This window comes from Sus scrofa, chromosome 10 (assembly GCF_054392235.1).
Source record: "Sus scrofa isolate SSC_HxYL_T2T_F1_AM1 chromosome 10, Sscrofa_HxYL_maternal_Yorkshire_Landrace_v2.0, whole genome shotgun sequence".
Classification (NCBI taxonomy): Eukaryota; Metazoa; Chordata; class Mammalia; order Artiodactyla; family Suidae; genus Sus; species Sus scrofa.
In genome coordinates, this window is record NC_139392.1 from 50,267,413 (window position 1) to 50,274,121 (window position 6,709).

At 38.3% G+C, this 6,709-nt stretch overlaps 1 pseudogene; it reads left to right on the top strand.

Annotated features, from left to right (window-relative positions):
* The first annotated feature begins 1,444 nt into the window (after window positions 1–1,444).
* Window positions 1,445–5,212, top strand: LOC110258537 (cyclin-Y-like protein 1; annotated as a pseudogene).
* Window positions 5,213–6,709: the final 1,497 nt, after the last annotated feature.

The window sequence follows — 6,709 nt, forward strand, 5'->3', positions numbered from 1 at the left end:
CCTAATGGTATATTTTTAAGCCAATGCCTTCTACATATTTCTATTGGACTAATAAATTTAGATGAAAAATTTTATGCAGTGATGATGATTCATTTACAATTTTATCATGACTTATGGAACTGTTCCAGTTTTGCTGAGAAAAAGCTCATCAGTCTTTTTCGTTCTTGCTGGGATCACTGTCTCTGTATAAGTGAGTGAGGACCTTTACATCCTGTAGGTCTCCATGGAACTGTACACATCATCTATGCTATTCCTTTCTTTAAATTGTCCCTTACATTTTTTTTAACTCGGAATACATAGGAAATCCTGGATAATTAGCAGGCACCACAGGCAATTTTTAAAAATCTCTCAGATGATTTGGATATAATGTGAATAAATTTCATGCTCCTTCCTTTGGGAGCATCACCAAGAGAGAAAAAGCATAAATTCTCTCTACTGAAAGAAAAAGAAGAAATTGAGAGTAGGATGTCCAACTCTTTACTAAAGGAGAGTAGGTAGGAATCGCTGTTGATTTTGATTATCATCTGGGTATTGGTAATTTCCCTTGATTCTTGGCTTCTGACTATTGACAGTCTTTGGATACAGTTTATTTTTTACATAACAAAAATATCATTTTATCCTGTCTTAACTGATTTCCCTGGAATAGCGTGGTATTTTATGGCATCAAATCCTGGAAACTGACTAGATATCATATATCCACTTGATTTAAAAAAGTTGAAAGTGGCATTTGGATATCACAAGCAAAGAGGAAGTTAGAAATATCTAAAAATCATCACCAATCTAATGTATCAGAACCCTTTAAGGTTAGGATTTTCAGATTAAAACACAAGAAACTCAGTTACAATTAAATTCCAGAAAAATAACAATTACTTTTTAATATATGTCTCATGTAATATGCAATGAGTATTATTTTTAGAAACATATCTAATGCAGTATTTGAAAAAAATACTTAAGATATTTACTACCCATGAATATTCTATAAATTGCATATAATTTTAACACAAGGATATGTACATCCTTATATATGATGATTAAAGTCTCATGCATAAACTTTAAACTTGGATATTTTCTATTTGTTGTGCTTATTTTCCCTACTGGTTGCTTATTATCCCCCCCCCTTTTTTTTCAGGGAAGGATTTACAAATCCATTGAATAGACTAGTAAGCAGAATGATGTCTAACAGTTATGGAGACAGATGGAGTTGGCTCATGTGAGGTGGCAGCTGAGTGGTGGCAGAGGTGCAGAGGGGCCTGAGCCCTTCCCTGAGCAGGTGGTGGAATTGGATGGGCAAGCAGCAGTCAAGGCTGCATCTGCCTGCCCAGTGCAGTGCCTGCATAGCCTGGGGCTGCCAGTGCCCAATGCACCTTGTTGAGGGAGGAGGCAGCTGATTATTGCAGAGTCTGGGTGCGAGGGCAGAGGCGACTGCAAGGGGCAGAGGCATCACATGGGGAACATTTTCATCTGTTGCATGTCCCCAACACCAGCCCCAAGCTGGGCTGGTGTCAAGCTAGTGGAGCCAGACTAAGTCTGGGTCTATCTGTTGGAAGACCCCTGGTGGCTGGGGTCGCAGTGGCAGTAGCATCCATGCTGGCTGGCATGGAACCAGCCAAGTTGGATTTTGGAGCCAGTGAGCACCACCACCTGCAGCACATCAGCAACCAGGAGATGCCCTAAGACTTAGCTTTGGAATCAAACCCTTCTGACAACCCAAGGGCAAGCACAAATTTTCTGAGAAAATTTCAAATGGATGTGCCAGAAAAGAGGAAGAGCAACCATTTAAACCATGTTATCTCAAGGTTAGCTTACTAGAATGTCTAACTCAGGCTCAATGATATTTCTAGATGGCAGCACAGTCAGCCTGCCTAGTCTTAGAACCACAATAAAATGTGGGCCTTTAGCAATGTATTACCACAAAAAAAAAAAAAACCCAAACAAACAAACAGAGATGTAAATAGATTCTTGGTTTTTTTTTTCTTTTTTTTAATTTTTTTATTACTCAAATTAATTTATCACATCTGTAGTTGTATAATGATCATATCAATCCAATTTCACAGGATTTCCATCCCATAACCCAGGCACATCCGCCCACCCCCCAAACTGTCTCCTCCGGAGACCATAAGTTTTTCAGTGTCTGTGAGTCAGCATCTGTTCTGCAAAGTTCAGTCTGTCCTTTTTTTAAATTACACACGTCAGTGAAAGCATTTGATGTTGGTGTCTCATTATATGGCTGACTTCACTTAGTATGATAATTTCTAGGTCCGTCCATGTTGCTAAAAATGCTGGTATTTTGTTCATTTTAATGGCTGAGTAATATTCCATTGTGTGTAGGTACCACATCTTCATTTTTTTTTAATATTTTTTTTTATTTTCCCACTGTACAGCAAGGGGGTCAGGTTATCCTTACATGTATACATTACAATTACATTTTTCCCCCACCCTTTCTTCTGTTGCAACATGAGTATCTAGACATAGTTCTCAATGCTACTCAGCAGGATCTCCTTATAAATCTATTCTAAGTTGTGTCTGATAAGCCCAAGCTCCCAATCCCTCCCACTCCCTCCCCCTCCCATCAGGCAGCCACAAGTCTCTTCTCCAAGTCCATGATTTTCTTTTCTGAGGAGATGTTCATTTGTGCTGGATATTAGATTCCAGTTATAAGTGATATCATATGGTATTTGTCTTTGTCTTTCTGGCTCATTTCACTCAGTATGATTCTCTAGTTCCATCCATGTTGCTGCAAATGGCATTATGTCATCCTTTTTTATGGCTGAGTAGTATTCCATTGTGTATATATACCACCTCTTCCGAATCCAATCCTCTGTCGATGGACATTTGGGTGGTTTCCATGTCCTGGCTATTGTGAAGAGTGCTGCAATGAACATGCGGGTGCATGTGTCTCTTTTAAGTAGAGCTTTGTCCGGATAGATGCCCAAGAGTGGGATTGTGGGGTCACATGGAAGTTCTATGTATAGATTTCTAAGGTATCTCCAAACTGTTCTCCATAGTGACTGTACCAGTTTACATTCACATCAGCAGTGCAGGAGGGTTCCCTTTTCTCCACAGCCCCTCTAGCACTTGTTATTTGTGGACTTATTAATGATGGCCATTCTGACTGGTGTGAGGTGATATCTCATGGTAGTTTTGATTTGCATTTCTCTTATAATCAGCGATGTTGAGCATTTTTTCATGTGTTTGTTGGCCATCTGCATATCTTCTTTGGAGAAATGTCTATTCAGGTCTTTTGCCCATTTTTCCATTGATTGATTGGTTTTTTTGCTGTTGGGTTGTATAAGTTGTTTATATATTCTAGAGATTAAGCCCTTGTCAGTTGCATCATTTGAAACTATTTTCTCCCATTCTGAAAGTTGTCTTTTTGTTTTCTTTTGGGTTTTCTTTGCTGTGCAAAAGCTTTTCAGTTTGATGAGGTCCTATGGGTTTATTTTTGCTCTAGTTTCTGTTGCTTTGGGAGACTGACCTGAGAAAATATTCATGATGTTGATATCAGAGAGTGTTTTGCCAATGTTTTCTTCTAGGAGTTTGATGGTGTCCTGTCGTATATTTAAGTCTTTCAGCCATTTGGAGTTTATTTGTGTGCATGGTGTGAGGGTGTGTTCTAGTTTCACTGCTTTGCATGCAGCTGTCCAGGTTTCCCAGCAATGCTTGCTGAATAGGCTTTCCTTTTCCCATTTTATGTTCTTGCCTCCCTTGTCAAAGATTAATTGACCATAGGTGTCAGGGTTTATTTCCGGATTCTCTATTCTGTTCCATTGGTCTGTCTGTTTTGGTAGCAATACCACACTGTTTTGATGAATGCACATCTTCTTGATACCCTCCTCTGTCGATGGAGATTCAGGTTGTTTCCAAGTCTTGGCTATTGCAAATAGTGCTGCAATGAACAGTGGAGTACATGTGTCTTTGTGAGTCGTGGTTTTCTCTGGATAGATGCCCAGGAGTGGGATTGCTGGATCAAATTATAGTTCTATTTTTAGTTTTCTGAGGAATCTAGATATAAGACCAGACACTATAAAACTCTTAGAGGAAAACATAGGCCAAGTGCTCTCTGACATAAACGGCAGAAACATCTTCTCAGATCCACCTCTTAGAGTCATGACAGTAAAAGCAAAAATAAACAAATGGGACCTAATCAAACTGAAAAGTTTCTGCACAGCAAAGGAAACCCTAAGCAAAACAATAAGACGACCCACAGAATGGGAGAAAATCTTTGCAAGTGAATCAACTGACAAGGGATTAATCTCCAAAATTTATAAACACCTTCTGCAGCTCCATACCAAAAAAACAAACAACCCCATCAAAAAATGGGCAGAAGATCTAAATAGACAATTCTCCAAAGAAGACATGCAGGTGGCCAAAAAGCACATGAAAAGATGTTCAACATCACTCATTATTAGAGAAATGCAAGTTAAACCACAATGACGTACCACTTTACAATATCCAGGATAGCCATCATCTGAAAGTCTATAAACAATCAGTGCTGGAGAAGGTGTGGAGAAAAAGGAACCCTATTACACTGTTGGTGGGATTGTAAATTGGTGCAACCACTGTGGAAAACAGTATGGAGATTCCTCAGGAAACTAAAAATAGAACTACAATTTGATTCTTGGATATTTTTGATGAGCAACCATATTCACTCACATGAGCAAGGGTACCAGAGGAATACTTTAAGCATGATCCTGAAATTCATTTATATTAGTTCGTAGTCTTTTTAGTGCCACACAGCTAACAGCTGGATGTGCAATAGTAACTCTGGTTTACTTAGAAAGGCCTTTAACTTAATGCTGAGATGGACATTTGTCTCAGTAACTGGAAAAGAATTGTCTTGGGAACTATTCTTCTTGCCTCCAAGGTTTGGGACAATCAGGCTGTAAGGAATGTGGACTACTGCCAAGTCCTCAAGGACATTACAGTTGAGGACATGAATGAGATGGAAAGGCAATTTCTGGAGCTACTTCATTTTAATATGAATATTCCTGCCAGTGCTTATGGCAAATACTACTTTGACCTTTGCTCCTTAGCAGATGACAACATGAACTTTCTTTTTGCTCCTCTTAGGAAAAAAAGAGCACAGCACCTTGAGGCCATTTCCAGATTGTGTGAAGCCAAATACAAAGACTTGTGCAGAGCTGCCCTGAGGAAGTCTTTCAGAGTTAATAATTTCCTTGGTATTCAGTGCTCCAATGTCATCCTCTCTTAAGAGAGAAGTGAGGGGTTGTAACATCATCATCCCCTTAAAACAAAGACTGGAGATATATCACCTCTCCTGCTCATAAACTAGCAAAGTTAGTATTTTCACCTGAAAGAAAGACATTGAATTCAAAAGATTCAAGGACAGTGAGGATTATGCTCATAAGAAAGAATGGGACCTTGTCAATGCAACAGACTCTTCTCTCTTTTTAATATAAAGGAAGTTACAAAAATCACTCCAAAGCTAAAAGCTCCCAATTAACACAGAGATATTTACTTACTGTGTAGGCTGATAGCAGTGAACTATGTGACTTTTTAATTAATAGGTTTTCTTTAGATTTTAAAGACACTGAATATATAACTTCTGCATTTTTCCAATTTTTCTTGCCCTTCTCTATATTGCTGCATATTCCTTTATAATTAATGTGACATTACCATTAAAACATGGGACTCCTAACAACTCATAAAGCCACTTAGCAAAGGACTGCTCTAGCAGTCCTTAGCAACTAGCCACTTAGCAAAGGACTGTTAGGTTTTGGAAGATTCTTCCCCCCTATTATATTATTGAAGCTGCTATTCATTATTGGCAATCAGTTTAAACCAAAAAAGCTGCTGAATAACACATTTTAATTCTTTGCAAGCCCTACTTAGCATATTAGCATATTGGGAATCAGAAGCAGAGAAACTATGTTATTGTCTACTTCCATTGGGTCTATGCTGCATTTCTCGTGAACTTATAATAGTGCTTCTCATTTCCTGATGATTTCCCCCTTGTTAAATACTTGTATTAAAGGGTACTTTCATAATTCCAACCAACTTGGAGGTCCAGTAGTTAACAAGCGGGTAATGAAAGAGAGTGAGTCCCAGAAGTCTTAGGGCAATTTTCAGCTTTAATATACTGTACTTGGACACTCCAGAACACTGCTGCCAAAGTATTACTGCTACTGACTGACAGGATATCACTTAACAAGTTGGTTGCATTGCTTTTGAGCTTGGTTTTGTGGCTTTTGAGCATTGAGCTTTTGGTTTTAAATTTTTGTTTCAGCCCCTCTTGAAAATGGCAAACAATAGCTGTCACAAAAAAAATAAAATTGAGAGCCTACTATTTGAAATTTACATAACTAGGTGAGTTTGGGAAAAATTCAATTAAACTTTCAGGTGGTGTTTTGTAAGTGTGTGGCACTTATACTTTTACGAGTATCAAGGCTTAAGGTTGCACTAAGACTTCAGGGAATATTTTATATCTTGACAGACCTTCCCTCCTTTTTTAAAAATAGTTCTTCACCGGGCTGGGTTCTCTACCTTCTTTGATCATCTAAGGTTCATTTTTCTAGATTTGGTAAAGGGATTATAAAGAGCAGTGTTAATTCACTTGTAAAAATCTAAAAGGAACTGGACCCTAATAGTAATAGTGATATAAAAATAGGTGATATGAAACAGATTTTCTATCCTATGTATTTAACATGGCTGTAGGTATCTCATTTCAAGTTCTGCCATTTGAGAGGAA